This window comes from Silurus aristotelis, assembly GCF_946808225.1.
Source record: "Silurus aristotelis genome assembly, chromosome: 25".
Lineage (NCBI taxonomy): Eukaryota > Metazoa > Chordata > Actinopteri > Siluriformes > Siluridae > Silurus > Silurus aristotelis.
The window spans coordinates 18008160-18025659 of record NC_139598.1 but is presented as its reverse complement, the minus strand read 5'-3'; the positions used below and the strand labels follow the sequence as shown (position 1 = coordinate 18025659).

General features: G+C 41.2%; 1 protein-coding gene across 6 annotated transcripts in view; it reads left to right on the top strand.

Annotated features, from left to right (window-relative positions):
- Nucleotides 1-17500, top strand: part of syngap1b (synaptic Ras GTPase activating protein 1b) — an 83923-nt gene that overhangs the window by 855 nt on the left and 65568 nt on the right. The window lies entirely within an intron of this gene.

The following is a 17500-nucleotide window of genomic DNA, read 5'->3' as shown; positions in this document are numbered from 1 at the left end:
TTACCTGTATGGGAATTCCTGTTATGATCATTCACCTCTGGATATGTCCATGATGATGATGGTCATAATGATGATGATCATCATCATTTGATCGGAATGTCGTTTCTCTTTTCTCGTTTATCCAAATATTCTTTTGCTCTTCTATCTTTGGTTTTTTATAGTCCTTTCCTCTTCTCTTTTTTGATCACACTCTTCTTTCCTCTTCCCTTCTCTTGTTGTAAAGTACTGTGCACTCAGAGGCCACATCTGGATGGTGTGTGTGTGTGCAGCACTCATGCAGCACTTTTTCTATCAGATGCATCACTTCATCATACAGAGGGATCTAATGGATCATATATGATGGACTGTTTCTAATGTACTGGTCGTAATGGACAGGTTCTGTGGACAGGTTATTTTGGACATGTCTTAATGAACAGGTTATCTTAGACAGGTTCTAATGGACAGTTTTTAGTGGATCGGTTATGATACACAGGTCGTTATGAACAGGTTCTAATGGACGGTTTCAATGAACAGGTTCTATAGGACCAGTTACGATGTTCTAAATGGCCAGATAAAAAAAAATGGGCAGAAATGAAGAATATAAAAATAAATAAATAGCTACACGATATTTCTTTTAATTGGGCAAAAGTGTAAGACTTTAAAGAAAAGCTTCTGAAGCAGGAGTTTTATATGCTTTCACTTCAATCCTGCACTATTTTGGTCCGTTGTATAACAGCACTTCTATTTCCAGGTTTAGTGATTCATTCTGAGAAAACTATTAACCGTCACAGTGAATAAAACGAGTGAAAGACTGCAAGACTGTGCATGCGTACTGCAGTCAAATGCACCGGGGAGTAAATGCATCTGGAAGTCAACTGATCTGCAGTGTGTCGCGTAATATTTCAGAACCTTACTGCAGAATTGAATTCAGCAAATTACAGAAGTGCAACAAAGATATTTAGATTTATTAGTCACTATTTGTTTTTTTTACAACTTAATTGCTTGAAAGAGAAACCAGACCCCCTCATTAAGACTGATATACAGAGGCCACACCTCCTTCATTAAGACTGATATACAGAGGCCACACCTCCTTCATTAAGACTGATATGCAGAGGCCACACCTCCTTCATTAAGACTGATATGCAGAGGCCACACCTCCTTCATTAAGACTGATATACAGAAGCCACACCTCCTTCATTAAGACTGATAAACAGAGGCCACACCTCCTTCATTAAGACTGATATACAGAAGCCACACCTCCTTCATTAAGACTGATAAACAGAGGCCACACCTCCTTCATTAAGACTGATATACAGAGGCCACACCTCCTTCATTAAGACTGATAAACAGAGGCCACACCTCCTTTATTAAGACTGATAAGCAGAGGCCACACCTTCTTCATTAAGACTGACAGAGACCACACCCCCTTTATTTAGACTGATAGACAGAAGCTATCAGTCTTTCATTAAGACTGACAGAGGCCACACCTCCTTCATTAAGCCACCCCCCCACACCTTCATCAAGATGCCACAGAAAAGCTAAAGCCACGCCTCCTTTATAGTTATAGATAGACACTTAGGCCACACCTCCTTCTCTTAAACTGTAATGAATTTAAAAGTCATTATCATTATAACATTATCACAACCTGTTTAATCACGTCTTCAAACTCTGACAACTCCACAGTCAGCGAGAGTTCAGCTGCACGATATCAGTATCAGAACTCAGGCTGAAGGTCAGGCCACATTTTAGGAAGTTGCAGGAAAAATTCTGATTCACAAATAAATCATGAAATTTCATCAGGAATCTTTTTCAGCCAAAAACCTCAGTACTCCAACACTGCAGAATGTGAAGAAATGTAGCTTTCATTAGCATGTTAACATTTTTTTTACTTTTTTTGCTTCAAAGCAGGTGAAATGTTAGCAGTTAGCATTAGCATTAACTAGAACTTCCTTCAAAAAAGGTTTTAGTTTGAATGTTTCAACAACGAGAATCAAATAACAGGAACACTTCAAACTAACTGGTTGTATTTATGGCACTTATGAATAACTCCAAGTTCAGCCACAGTTTAAGGATATTTAATGGTATCACTATGTACATTTTCTTTATTTGTATGATTAATTGATTTATTTGACCTCATTGTGTAGAAGAGATTTGATCTCAGGCAGTTTTAGTCTGGTGGTGTTTTATGATTTTTAAGATGTTCCTTTTGTTTTTATATACAACAAACTCAGTAAAAGGCAAAAAAACACACAGGAATTGAAGCGTGAATGAAAGTTTTGTGGAGTCCAACTGGGACATTTCTGTCTCTCACAAAAGAACTTGTGTGAGATGGAGAACAGGGGAGAAGATATGATCAGACTCCCTCACCTCCACACTCACACGTGGAGGTGGAAGTTTAAGAGTTTGGGGTTGTTTTGTTTGGGGGGCAGGGAAGATTCCAGAAAGGGAAAGAATTTCTGAACCAACATGGCTCCCATTCCATACTTCAACACCATGCAGTTCCGTCTGGAACCGACTACAACAAGACGATGAAGATAACAAAGCGTACGTACACGATCCGTAAGCAAACAGTCGTCTGGAGCGAAATCCACCTGCCCAGTCACCGCACCTAAATCCTACTGAACCGCTCTGGGATGAAGAAGAAAACTCCAACCAGTGAAGAACATCTTTGTCGAGTTTCACAAGAGACACGGCGAAGTGTTTCAGCTGAACGTGTGAAGAAACGAAGTGTCCGGATGCTGAGAGTGTGTGAAGCTGTTCTTCATGATAAGGGAGGATTTTTCAATATAAATAGTGTGAAAGATCTGGACATTAATAGGTTTGTTTGGTGAAAGAAAAATAGCGTTTCATCACCAAAATGTTATTGCATAGAAACGAAGGGACGAACAAAGGAAGTCCCTCAAAATTTTGTGATTCTACACTTTTAACAGGCTCAGTGTGTAGAACTTGTGTAGTCTATAAGTGTTACAGTGTATAATATGGAAAGTCCAATGAATTGAAAAGTAGTCACACAGTTTTGTGTCTGGTACAATTTGTCTTTATTTACTTTGATGTGCATCATGCTTAAGTAGACTGTGGAAAGATATTCCAGGTAAAATTCAAATTCATTTGCAATTGAGTTTGTTTTTCATTTTGTTTTTGTTTGAACATTTCTATAAAGTCTATTCAGTAGAATTATTCTACTATGAACCTGTACTCTATTTTAGCCTCATTCTCACGCAAAAAAAAACCACACAAACTCTCCTCCTCCTTAAGACTCTGTTACGATTCAGACCTCGCTTAAATACCTTTTACGCTTTTCATTAGCTTGTTTGCAGGAGGTTTGGAGATTCTTCGGCGTGTTGAATTAGATGCCGATTCCGCGGCTAATGAAATAATTGCCTAGAAATGATTATGAAATGGCTTTAGCATGGACCGGAGCAGACTGAATGTTTTGAACATTATTGCTTTTTTGGGTCTTGTGGCCGCAGCTTACTTTTTTCACCAGTCTTTTAATCAGTTGGTGGGAGGCGTAATAACGAGTCTAATACACCGGGGCTCGGCGTCCCTGTTCCCCCCATTCACTCCATTCCCCTGTTCCCGCTATTCCATCCATTCCCTTGTTCCCTCCATTCACTCCATTCCCCTGTTCCCGCTATTCCATCCATTCCCCTGTTCCCTCCATTCACTCCATTCCCCTGTTCCCCCCATTCACTCCATTCTCCTGTTCCCCCCATTCACTCCATTCCCCTGTTCTCCCCCATTCACTCCATTCCCCTGTTCCCGCTATTCCATCCATTCCCCTGTTCCCCCCATTCACTCCATTCCCCTGTTCCCCCCATTCACTCCATTCCCCTGTTCCCCCCATTCACTTCATTCCCCTGTTCCCGCTATTCCATCCATTCCCCTGTTCCCCCCATTCACTCCATTCCCCTGTTCCCCCCATTCACTCCATTCCCCTGTTCTCCCCCATTCCCTCCATTCCCCTGTTCCCTCCATTCACTCTATTCCCCTGTTTCCCCCATTCACTCCATTCCCCTGTTCTCCCCCATTCCCTCCATTCCCCTGTTTCCTCCATTCACTCCATTCCCCTGTTCCCCCCATTCACTCCATTGCCCTGTTCCCCCCATTCACTCCATTCCCCTGTTCCCCCCCATTCCCCTGTTCTCCCCCATTCACTCCATTCCCCTGTTCCCCCCCATTCACTCCATTCCCCTGCTCCCCCCATTCCCTCCATTCCCCTGTTTTCCCCATTCACTCCATTCCCCTGTTTCCCCCATTCACTCCATTCCCCTGTTCCCCCCCATTCACTCCATTCCCCTGTTCCCCCTATTCCCTCAATTGCCCTGTTCCCCTCATTCACTCCATTCCCCTGTTCCCTAAATTCTCCCATTCCTGCTATTTCCTCCATCTCTCATATTTACCCCATTCTTCTATTTTGCTATCCCCTATTCTTCTTTCCTTCCTAATTTCCTCCAGTCCCTGTATTTACTCCATTGCGCTAATTCCCCCCAATGCCCCTGAATTCCGCCCATTCCCTCCAATCTTCTATTCATCAATTCCTTCTCCTCCCCCATTTTTATTCTCTGTATTTCTTCCATCTCAATTTCCCATATTTCTCCCTGTTCCCCAAATTTCCTCACTTCCTCCATTCTTCTATTCCCTCTATTCCACCCAAGTCCTTCATTCCTTGTATTCCTCTTCATCCCATCTTTCCATTCGCTCATTACCTGTTTTTCTTTTTATTCTCTCTGTTTCTTTTGGTGACTTTTTTGGTGACTTTTGGTGATGTAAACTTATATACAGATGAACATGTCCTCTGTTCAAAAAGTATGTTCTAGACTAGACCTCGTGCAGGTCCTACACTGGCATGTCCAATGTCCTGCAGTGAATATGAAGTGCTTTAGCGACTAGCCAGCATTACAGTTATACATTCATTAGACGAGGACGAGTTCCTTTTGAGAGTCTGGTTCCTCTCGAGATTTCTCAGTAGGAATAAAAATGTAGGAAATTTAAATGAATATGTTATGGAAACTTATAATTTTTTATGTTTTGCTTATAATAATTGGAAAGAGAGCGCCCTCTGCTCCGGAAAGTCATGCATGCTAACAGCTAATGCGCTCCGAAAGTGTACCAGACCTCAGATATAATGACAGATTTCACAGATTTTAATTTTATCCCGATTCACCTTCAGTCATCAGACATTCATTAAGACACAGTTTATTCCGAATTAAAACCACACACACACACACACACACACACACACACACACACACACACACACACACACACACACGCACATTCTCCTCAGGAGACCTCGTCCTCTCTGAACCTGCTCTCATGTCTCGTAGGGTTTTTCCGTATGACAAGAACGACGCTGCGATCCACAGGTTTATATTATTATATGAAATATTTATGCACTTTTAGAAATACATTATCGGTTCAATCGCATCAGCTCGTTCACAGGGACGTGTGTGATGAGTGTGTAATCGCTGTTCATGTGGAGAAATCATGCTAATAAAAGGAAGGAGTCTCCAGTGTCAGTGCAGAGTAACAGACAGACGTAAAGTTTTCCCACATCTTCATGATGAAGTTTTGGTTTTCTGTGTTTTTATTTGAAATGTATTTTATTTGTTTTATTAATATAAATGTATATATATTTTTTCATTTGGTGTTCATTTTATTACGTATTTGTGTTTATTTGGGTTTGTAACCGATTTTTTAAATATACGTTTATAAGCTGGAGTTGATGAGTTCATTTGCTGATGTGTTGATTCATGTCCTCGCGGCTTTTTATTTTGCACACTATTTTGCGCACACACACACACACACACACACACACACACACACACACACACACACACACACACACACACACACACACACACACACATGCATGCTCTCATTCAGATTTTTCCCCCTAAGGGCTCGCTGTCTGTCCCTGCGACTCTCATTCTGTTCTTCATCCCTCATTGCCTGTTTCACACACACACACACACACACACACACACACACACACACACACACACACACACACACACACACACACACACACACACACATACAGTTTCGTTCTCTCTCTATCTCTCTGTTGCCCTCTCATACTGTGTGCATTACAGTAAGACACTTGGCATGATGTCCTCCCACTATGGAGCAGTGAGTGATGTCCAAACAGAGCTCTGGCCGTGTCTATAAGCCACCTGCTCCTCTTTCATTGGTACTGCAACACACACACACACACACACACACACACACACACACACACACACACACACACACACACACACACACACTGGCTTTTTGTCACTATTTTACCTGACAACTTTTGCTTAAGTCCTTCTGTTCATCGTTTCATCAGAGCAGAATGATCAGAATAATCCGAGTGTATTTGTAGAAGATGAGTAATAAAGAACACAGGTGTAATAACACACTTATAATAAAACCTCATTCTGTTCGTCCTGTTCCAGACTCTTTAAAGAACGTCTGATTTTTTATTTCAATATTTACTATTACTTGTTTATAGAAGGAATAAAACAGTGTGTGTTACGTGGTCACAGTGAGTTGTGGTATAATGATCAGGGAGGGTGTGTTGTGATGAATCTGTCTCGACCTCAAAGTGTTTTATTTTTTATTTTACTGCAAATTTCAAAACGTTTTTAACTGAATTAATCGAACATCAATCCATCGTTATTCTTTTATAGTTACAAATGAACACGTGGAACATCTGTAAGTCTTTCTAGTGAAGCCTTAGAGAACTTCTGAGGAACCCATTTCTTTCAAAACAATATTTCTACATATATACACACACAGACACACACACACACACACACACACACACACACACACACACACACACACACACACACACACACACACACTGTACCAGAGGATTTCAACATTAGTGATCAAACATACTATACTACACTATAGAATAGTTTTTAGTTTGTTTCTTCTCTTGTTTTAGAAGCAGGGTTTAGAGTGATGTATAGCCATGATAAGCGCCCCTGGAGCACACAGGGTTGAGGGCCTTGCTCAAGGGCCCTAAAGTGGCAGCTTGGTGATATTTGGTACAAATAGTTCAGACAGACAGCAAATCATCAATTTACTTCTGACTTCTAACATGTGACGCTTTTCCAAACAGGCCACTGTAGTGCAAAAAAAGAAAAGAAAAAAAAAGAAATCCAGACGTTTTTTTCCTGTTGTGTCTGCAGGAAGTCACAGCTCTACCTCTGCCATGTTAATCTGTATTTTCTGTGACTCTCAGGACACGCCTCGGTCGCCGTAGTGATGCGATACGTCATATTCACGTAGCAGCAGCGGTGCTGAGAGAAACAGTTTAGCGAAGAGAAATCGATCTTCGTATCAAATTTTGCTCACAAATTATTGGTCCCTTTATAAATAATAAAAGTAAAACGCGTCTAATGATAATTAGATACAAATAAATAGTTTTTTACTGATGCAAATATGTTCAAAACAATGCAGCGTGATACAAATGCTAACTTGTACCCGATGCACTGTTTTTAAATCGATGGATTTCATCATTAATATGAATATGGATGTTTCTCTCGGGGTACAGTGATTCTTTTTGGATGCAGGAGCATGGAATTCTTCCTTGACGTGAACTTGGAGAGCCAAACCTGTTCCAGCATGGCAATGCCCCTGTGCACAAAGCGAACCCCATGAAGATCTGCTTTCCATGGGTTTGAGGGGAAGATCTCCTGCTATAGACCTACAACCCTATTGAACATCTTTAGGCTGAATGTGAACGCTGACTGCACCCCAGGAACCTCCTCACCTTCTCACCTACATCAGTACCTGCCTTTACTAACACCCTTGTGGCTAAATAAATCTAGTGGAACATCTTCCCAGAAGAGTGGAGCTCACTATTATAAGAAATGGAGAGATGTGAAATGAGATGTTCAGTTCAGAAGCACACAGCACTCACACCAGACCTGCATAAAGCGAATCACAGCGTTAGCGACTGGCACATATTCTACATATTATACTGCATAACATACACAGAAGTAATATCTTTACTTATGCATCATCAATTGCTAATACTGCGGCTTTTTTCGGAGGCATTCTGAGGCATTATGCATGCTACTTAACATGTTTTAAATGCATTCCGAAGATTTCTGGAATTTAGAATTAGGCAAAGTTAGCATATAATCATATTTTCTGGTGGAAATAATGAGTTTTATTGTATATTACAGTGTGCTTCTGGGGGAAGATTAAACTTTCTGTGCTAGTTTGATGATGTGTTTCTTCTTAATTAAAAGTTTGTTCAGTCTGGTTCTCTCTCTCTCTCTCTCTCTCTCTCTCTCTCTCTCTCTCTCTCTCTCTCTCTCTCTGGATTGAGATGCAAAGTCAGAAAGGAAGAGGTGTGTGTGTGTGTGTGTGTGTGTGTGTGTGTGTGTGTGTGTGTGTGTATGAGTAAGTGATTGGCCTCAGGGTAATAACACAATGACACAGTTCTATGTCTATCTCTGGATTGAGGACAGATCATCACTATAATTATTCTTTATCTCTCAGGACTCTGTGTCCGGCCTGTTTTTCTTTGCAGGGTGTGTCACACACCCACCCACACACACCCACACACACCCACACACACACCTCCGCACACACCCACACACACAAACTTATATGTAAGAGAACACTATATCGTTTTTTTTTATCCATTTAGCGTTACATGAATTGAAATAATCACTCCGGGTAAAAGCCCTCGATTATCCAGTGTGTCAAGTCACAGCAAACAAACATCTCCAATTCCCTGCAAACGCTGTGAAGATCAACCATGGCACCATGGACCAAGTCGTTTCAATCCAGTTTTATTTGTATTGCGCTTTTACCATTTAGAGACGTACCAGCGCCAGCTGGAGTCCACTTCATGTAGAGTTTGAACATCAGACCTCTTTGAGTGTTTAAAGGCTCAGGCATGGAGAAGCTGGTGTTGGATCTGTAATGATCTCAAATGACTGTATAAGACTGTAGAAATAAAGGTGTATGAAAGAATGTATAAGTTTAGTGCCTATTGGTTTGTTGATTATAATTGAAAGTTTATCCCTAATAAAAGAGCCAGTGGTCACTGTGGAAAAGGAAAAACGGGATGGAATTAGGAAGAAATCTTGAAACTCATGAGGGAACTTCATCCTCATCCTCAACACACCGAATGTCCATTCATCACAGTTCCATCATCATTGAGGTTTAATGTTCAGTGATAGGCGCATAAATGAAATCTGTTGAGGTGGCAGCTCAGTGGACTTTGGTTTGGAAGGTCACAAGGTCATCACCAAGCCGCCACTGCTGGGCCCTTAAGCAAGGCCCTTAACCCCTAAGTACTCAGTTATAAGTTGTGCTGGATAAGGGCATCGGCCAAATGCTGTTTCCCATGCAAATTGTGTTCCTGAGCCATTGTAGTGATTGAATGATGTGAATCAGAGTCTAAATTCACACCAGAAGCCGCATTTCCTAATCCGGATAAATTTAAATGAAAAAATCTAAATCATCTAAAAATGCTCCACATCCACTCTTTTGTTTTCAATCGTTTTCCAAAAGTTGCTCATTTACGCTGAAACGACTGAAAAACGCTTTCGTTCCTGTAATGCGCAGGAGCAAACCTTAACTACACCTGCCGTTTATTTACTTTCCGATTACAGGCTTCGTCACGTGACAAAAAAATGCGTCATTGTTTCAACGTTTTCACAGATCACACTGCGATGCGAAAACGGCGTTTACTCTAGAGATTTTTGACTGAAAACTGTGTGGGAAAAACAGAGAGAACAATATGCATTTTTAGACAAAAACGTATAAGAACATGTCCACACTACTGAGTTTCTGTTTGAACAGCAGACGGAAAGTAAAAAAACACCAGGCAGAAATGACGCAGGTCGGAGTGTGTTACGTTTCGCTCATGCGCAGTACAAGGACGTGAGTGTTTCCAGACATTTCAGTGTGGACGAGCGACTTTTGGGAAACGATTGCAAACAAAAGTTTTTTAGACAAAAGGTAGACTTGTGCCTAAGTGCGGACACGGCCCTCGTCACCAGACTTCTGATTGGGCATGAGTGTGCTGAGTTACTCACACTCACTCATACCGAGACTCATATACAGAGACTTCAGTTCACACGTATTTTGTGGCGTATTTGTTCAGTCCCTGCATTTGCGTTCCTGTCATTACCCAACCTTGTGTTTTACTTCCTGTTGAAATAGATTCCTTTGCATTGGATTGATAAAGAGTGTGTTCACCTGCATTAGCATCTATTGGTCCTTGTGTTGTGTGATTCCTGGTTCTTGGTGAAGGTCCTGAAGTTGACCTTCTTTTGAAACCCACTTTGTTGTTCTTGTGGCTTTTATTGTGTGTGATGGATGATGGATAATTTGGTGAAAAGGCAATGATCAGTGGTATCTCAGCGGTTAAGTCTCTGAGTAACTAATCAGAAGATCAGAGGTTTAAGTCCCTCTATTGACAAGCTGCCACTCTTGGGGTCCTTAAACAAGGCCCTTAACCCTCTGTGCACCAGGGTTGTGTATCATTACATCGTTGGATACGTGAAGAAAGAATTTCATTGTGCTGTAATGTACATGATGAGTAAAAAGCTTCTTTCTTTCTAGCTCTTGCTCAATGGGGTGCCAATACTTTTTTGCTACAGAGGTGAATATTATGAAAAAAAAAAAAAAAGAAAAACGGTAATTCTGGAGTCAACAGTAGACACACACTGTGTGAGCTAAGACCACATGTATACACAAGGTAAAGTGAAACCACACACACACACACACACACACACACACACACACACACACACACACACACACACACACATACACAGTGTTTAAGGTGAAGTAAGCACTTTCTATCTGTTTATGGATGCAGTTTGCAGCAGTCAGGAACAACGACACTGCGGTGTCGAAAATATTCCATTCAGGACAGAAGTGCTGTACAATGCAAATATGCAAACTTCATTCAGGATTCTCAATTCACCTCGCTGACAGTTTCCCCCGACACTAATATAAACTAAGAGGAAGAGCAGGGAGAAAGAAGGAAAAGAGAGGAAGAAAGGCAGAGGATGAGCAGCATGCAGTAAAGGAATGCAAATACGTTGCAAAGAAAAGAAACGTTCACGCTAGGATCATTATTAAAGAGGATATCAATCAGGATCAATGATGTGTGTATTTAAAGAATGTGACACGTGTGTGTGTGTGCGTGTGTGTGTGTGTGTGTGTGTGTGTGTGTGTGTGTGTGTGTGTGAGCTATGAAGAATTATTGCGCCAATAATGTAGGAAACGAGAGTACGGAAGCATTTTCGGATTCCACAATGACTCATGGAATGAATAAAACGGGAAATGAAACGTGCCACGTGTGTAATTATGTATAAAATATAACGTTAATTAAAGGCCGTGAGTTTAAAGCCAGTTTCGGTCCCATCTTTTTGCACAGAGGCTGAAAATTTGTACAAAATGTACAAATTGTGTAAATGAATCCTGCTGAAGGGAAGTTAATACATTTGCTGACGTATAAAAAGGTTTCGTACGACAAAATCGGACACGTCATCGGAAACTCGTCATCTGAAAACTCGGGAGCTGAGAAGGTTGTTCCCGAATATAATTCACTGTATTCTGAAATCATTTATATGCTGGATGCAGGACCAGACAATATCCCGAAAGTATTGGGACACCCAAATTCCAGCCACATGTGCTTTTTCTCCAAACTGTTACCACAAATTCAGAGACACACAATCGTGTAGGACGTCTTTGGATCTGTTAGCATGACATTTTCCCTTTACTTGAACTAGAAGACCCAAATCTGCTCCAGCATGACAATGCACCTGTGCACAAAGCCAGCTCCATGAAGATCTGCTTCACATGGGTTGGAGTGGAAGATCTCCTGATATCTCCTGCTCTTCCTCACCTTACCTTCATCAGTAGCTGACTTTACTAACACACTTGTAGCTGAATCTCAGACAAGCCGACTCCAAAATCTTTCCAGAAGAGTGAAATTTATAAACACAGTAAATAGGATCTGAATGTGGAGTTCTGACGTTTTGCAGCATGACGTCGGCGTTTAATTGAGAGACGAATTTCGATGTTCGTTTGGTTAAAGACAACAAAATCGTAGAAACAGAACGAATCGTGTCCGGGCTCCATGAACATCTTAAACACTAATCCGTACACATCAGGAAGGATTGGGAAGACAAAGACTTTTATTAATGACCAGGAAGGACAAAAATACTAAGAATACTAAGAGTCCTTTTTCCTTGAAAATGACATTATAGATCATTTGGTGCTATTTATAAGAGAATAAAGATAAAGTTATGGTAATACAATTATGCATCATGTGTTTGTGCACCTTCTGTATTTTGCCAGTTTTCCCCCCCTAAAGATTTCTGTGCTTGAATTGATGTTTTTATTGATGTAGCTCATAAACATCAATCACAGTAAGGAGATTCAGGTGATTTTATACATTCCGGTTTTTTTCCCCGCTGATTCAGACAGTCGATATCATGGCACAGTTTTAGCAACGGTGGCGTTTTAACGATTTCTCGGCTTCGCTGTCGCTTTTCAGCTTCGTTCCGAAACATTCTTTTGCCTTTTGTATGAATTTCAGAGCTCAGAGGAAGAGCGAGAGACTGGAGGAAGCTGGCTGGGAGGGTGGCTGTGGTGGGGTGGTGGTGGGGCTGCGGAGAGACAGATGGGTAGAAGGTGGAGAGTGTAAAGGTGATGGGAGAGAGATAAAAGGAGGCTGCCAGTGAGTTTGTTTGGAAGTTGGATGTCTATTTTCTTTATTTTTTGGACTTTGTATTAGAATGCGTCTTTCTCCTCACCTCCATGCTGGAACACAATGTTCTGCATACAGTGTGGCACTTCGGGTTCCTTCTCTGCCTCATGTCCAAGACCGAATCTGATCTCCACCAAACTCCTCAATGTGTGGAGACGCAATGACCATGGCGACCAGCTATAAACTCAGTTCAGGAACTTCCTGTACTCTCGCACGTCTCTGTACGGAAATTATGGAATTATTTAAGAAAATTAAATTTCTACAACAAAGTCTGATTTGACTTTTTTAAGTGATGCCACCAGCATTGAAGGACATCAGAGATGTGCTTGAAGACACCCTCACACTTCAATCCAATCGAATTCTTGAATCTGATTGGCCGGATGGTAGTGTACTCGGTTTATATGGATGTGCTTGTTCGAATGCCATATTGTTGCTATAGTAACTGCTCTAAGCGAAGCCTATTAACTCAAAAAACGATGTCTAAATGGTAAAATTGTATGTGAGGAGACGTTTATTTAACATCTGTTATAGGAGTCTCCAGTTTCGGAGGTAAAGCTGTAACATCTTCATGACAGATTCAAAATTCAAATGAGCATGTCAATATAAACCTACACTATTATCGGGCCAATCAGATTTAAGAATTCAACAGGACTGTAGTGTAGTAGGTTTACATGGACATTCTCGTTCAAATTAGTAACGGCTCTAAGCTAAGCCTTATAACTCAAAGATCTACTGTCGATACGGCAAAATTTTACCATCTGTGGAAGGAGTCTCCAGTTTCTTGGTAAAGCTGTAACATCTTTATGACAGAGGAGATTGGCTTGCACATTTTCTTTTGCTTTATAGCACATTTTATAGTCCTCATCAGAAAATGCGACCGTAAACGGATAAAAAGTGACATTGTTAAATTCGTAAGGCACCAACAGCGCACCATTAAGTGCTTTATTCCTCTAACAGGAATGTGCCACTTATTACAAAGCTTTATGTATTTAACAATGTAACTGTATATTTTATCCATTTACGGTTACATTTTTATGTTGAGGACAGCCATCCCTCTGAAACTAGAGACTCCTTCCACTGATATTAAATAAATGTCTCCTCACATAATATTCCACTGTTTTGACATAAAGTTTTCAATAAAAAACGTTAGCGCTATTAGGCCTTGCTAATAGCCATTACTATGGAAACGATATGGCATTCGAACAAACATCTTTATAAATAAAACTATAATACTACAATCCTGTTGAATTCTTGAGTCTGATTGGCCATTAAATTGACATTTCTTTTCTATAGTAACTGCTATAAATGACTCTAAATGGCTTCTATAGTAACTGTAACACCTTTGTCATAGAGAGGTTTTATGGTTTCTTGGTAACAGGACACCTGTTTATTTTTCTTGTAATCGTAAGTGGATAAAAAGTGCAATGTCGGTGACATTGTTAAATGCGTAAGTGTTGTAATAGCTAGCACATCACCATCAGAGGAATAAAACGCGTCACGGTGCGCTAATCCGCGTCATGATGTGGTCACGGTGGTACGATGGTTGCATGCTATCGTTCATTTTTTTATTTTATTTTTTTACAATATTGTGCTGAACAGGACCCTCTGACTTTTGAGACGCAATAAATGCAACCTTGATAATGCTTTTTTTTTTAAACAGATCTTCAAACCGTCTTCCTGCCTCTCACACATTTCATAAGTAAACCTATGACACACTATATAGGGAGAGGGAGATGCAGAAAGAGAGAGAGAGAGAGAGAGAGTTCTCATGGAAGGCTAGGTTGCTATGGGAACAAGCCACAATCCCCCCCCCTCAATAAAAAAGTATCCTTCTCTCCTCCTTTTTCCTCCATCGCTGTCTTCGCTCGTCTCTCCAACTCCTTCAAATCCACCTCCCTAACTTCCCTGTTTCCCCCGTATCACTCCATCTTTCCGTCTCTCGAGTCCTGATTCTCCCACACGTTTCAGAGCTCCCTCGTCCTCCTCCTCCTTTCTCTCTCTGCCTCTGTTGTTCTCTGTCCAGCTCTCTCTCTCTCTCTCTCTCTCTCTCTCTCTCTCTCTCTCTCTCTCTCTCTCTCTCTTACCTCTCTCCCCCTCTCTCTTTGATCATCCCTCTCTTTACTGCTCACTTCTATTCTATTCTTTTCCTGGTTGTCATGGCAATAGGCTGGGGGTGTGCAGGAAAGGGAGAGAGAGATAGAGCGAGTGGGCGTTTCGGAAGTGACATCTCTCGGGCAGTAACCTTGTTTCCTGTTCTCAGAGATCGGGGGGGGAGGCAGATGATCGCAGCAACAGCGATGCCGTGTGGCCGCTCGGGTTCAGTGACACGTTAGAGTATCGAGACCTCCAGCTTTTCCCCACCAACATCCATCATCATCACCATCACCCTGCTGATCTCTACGCTAAACCAGTGCAGATGTTTTCCTGATGTGTGTTTTATTCCCTGTAATCATCACATGGTTCTAAATAATTTTCTATATTCTGTTTCCTGTTTATAATGTTATATATAACTGTAGATTCATAGCAAATATCCTTTCTGTATATACACTTCATTCAGGGCTTGTTATATACATTGAACATTTACTGTACATACACATCGATTAGCCGTAACATAATGACCACCTGCCTAATATTGTGTCGGTCCCCCTTTTTCCTGAGCCTTCAAGCATTAACACCATGTACTTCTTCAGCAGTTTGAGCTACAGGAGCTCGTCTGTTGGATTGGACCACACAGACCAGCCTTCGCCCCCACATGCATCAATGATCCTCGTCCCCCACGACCCTGTCGCCGGTTCACCACTGTTCCTTCCTTGGAGCACTTTGATAGATTCTGACCCTACAGACAAGGAACATCCCACAAGAGCTAAATTTTTTGGAGATGCTCTGACCCAGACGTTTAGACGTCGCAATTTGTCAAACTCGTTTAAATCCATCATTCTAACATCAACTTTGAGAACAAAATGTTCACCTGCTGCCTGATAAATAAATCCACACATTAACAGGTGCCATGATGATCATCAGTGTTAATTTCTTATTCACCCAAGATGAGGAGGTTCCTGGGGTGCGGGTCAGCTTTCACATTCATTTATGTTCAACTGGGTTGGAGCTCTATAGCAGGAGATCTTCCACTCCAACCCACGTAAAGCAGATCTTCATGGTGCTGGCTTTATGCACAGGGACATTGTCATGCTGGAGCAGGAGAACAAAAGGGAGATTTCATGCTTCTGCTTCCACAGACGTTCTATACATTTGTGAGAGTCAAACTTTGTGGTGAAATTTTTGGAAAGGAACCCACATATGGCTGGAAAAAGTCGGATTTTTAAATACTTTTGGCCATACAGTGTGTGTGTGTGTGTGTGTGTGTGTGTGTGTGTGTGTGTGGTGTGTGTGTGTGTGTGTGTGTGTGGTGTGTGTGTGTGTGTGTTTATCGAAAGTTCTGGTGCCAGACATTTATATTGTCATGATGTTACAATAAAATAATTAGTGACTCACATCATTGATTATTATTAATTATTTCACTTTATAAAATGATGTACATTTTATCCATTTAAAATTACACTTAAAGTAGTGGAACATCTGTCGCTGCCACAACAACCTTGCTTTCTTTTTTCTCCTTTTCGACGTCATGTTATTAAAAACCCCCACAACCGTTATGGTACATCTTCACCTCTGACTGCTAGAAAACGCTCACACTCGAGACTCCTTCCAAAAATGTCAGATAAACGCATTACTAATCAACCAAATGTAATTAAATTAAGTTTTCTGGGGGGAACGAATGAACATTTTCTGACCATTCCGAATGCAGGATTCAAAGAGCGCTTTGCTGTAAGCATGGTTACTCTAGGTTCTCCTGTGAGAGAGCAGACATGGGATAAAAATGAGCAGACAAATGTCAACATAATTCTTGAAAAGAAGTTGCTGATTGGATGAGGACGTGGGTTGCGTAATCGCGATCGTTCATTCTCTGTTCCGAGCTGAAAGAGTGTGTAAATAGTACATTGTAGTGCGTGGAGTGTATAATCAGCTCCTGGGAGATCCGGGAAAAGAGACGCATTCATGTTTCAGGGCAAAAGGGTTTTAGTGGAATGATTGTTGCGGCTCTTATGAGTGGGATGGTTTAACAAAAAAAAAAACAGCTGACGCCAAAGCGGGTCAGAACCCTCCAACGTTGCTGTTAATAAGCCCATTCAGGGGGTAGGAGGAAGGGGGTGGGCAGTGTGGGTGGTGGGGTTTGATTTTCCACAACGCTGAGCTCTGAAAACCCATGCTAAAAATAAAACACGCATATATCTCAGTACGCCCCGAGCTAATAACACACACACACACACACACACACACACACACACACACACACACACACACACACTTTCTATGAACTTTTTTTTACGCATCACTGACCATGTTTTTTTTTTTATTGTATTTTATAGACTGTAGATGGCGAGAGGGAAAAAAGTCGCAGTTTTGACGCCTGCTATAAGGTCGGAGTCTGAGATGTGGCCTCGGAAAATGTCACCCATGTCAAACAGCCAAGTTCAAAAAATCCCAAGAGGCGTACAAAAAAAAAGCCGCACTGGAAAAGATGTCAAGGAGAAAGATTTTAATCTGAAATATCGATATTTAGTAAGAGAATATATACAAGGCTACACACAGACCCGGAAAATGTTTTGACTTGATTTATAAATTCCCTTAATAGAGGTCGAGGCACTAATAGTTGATTGATGGAACTATCGGCTATCGAGAAAAATCCATACCGATAGTTTTTCCTGGCTT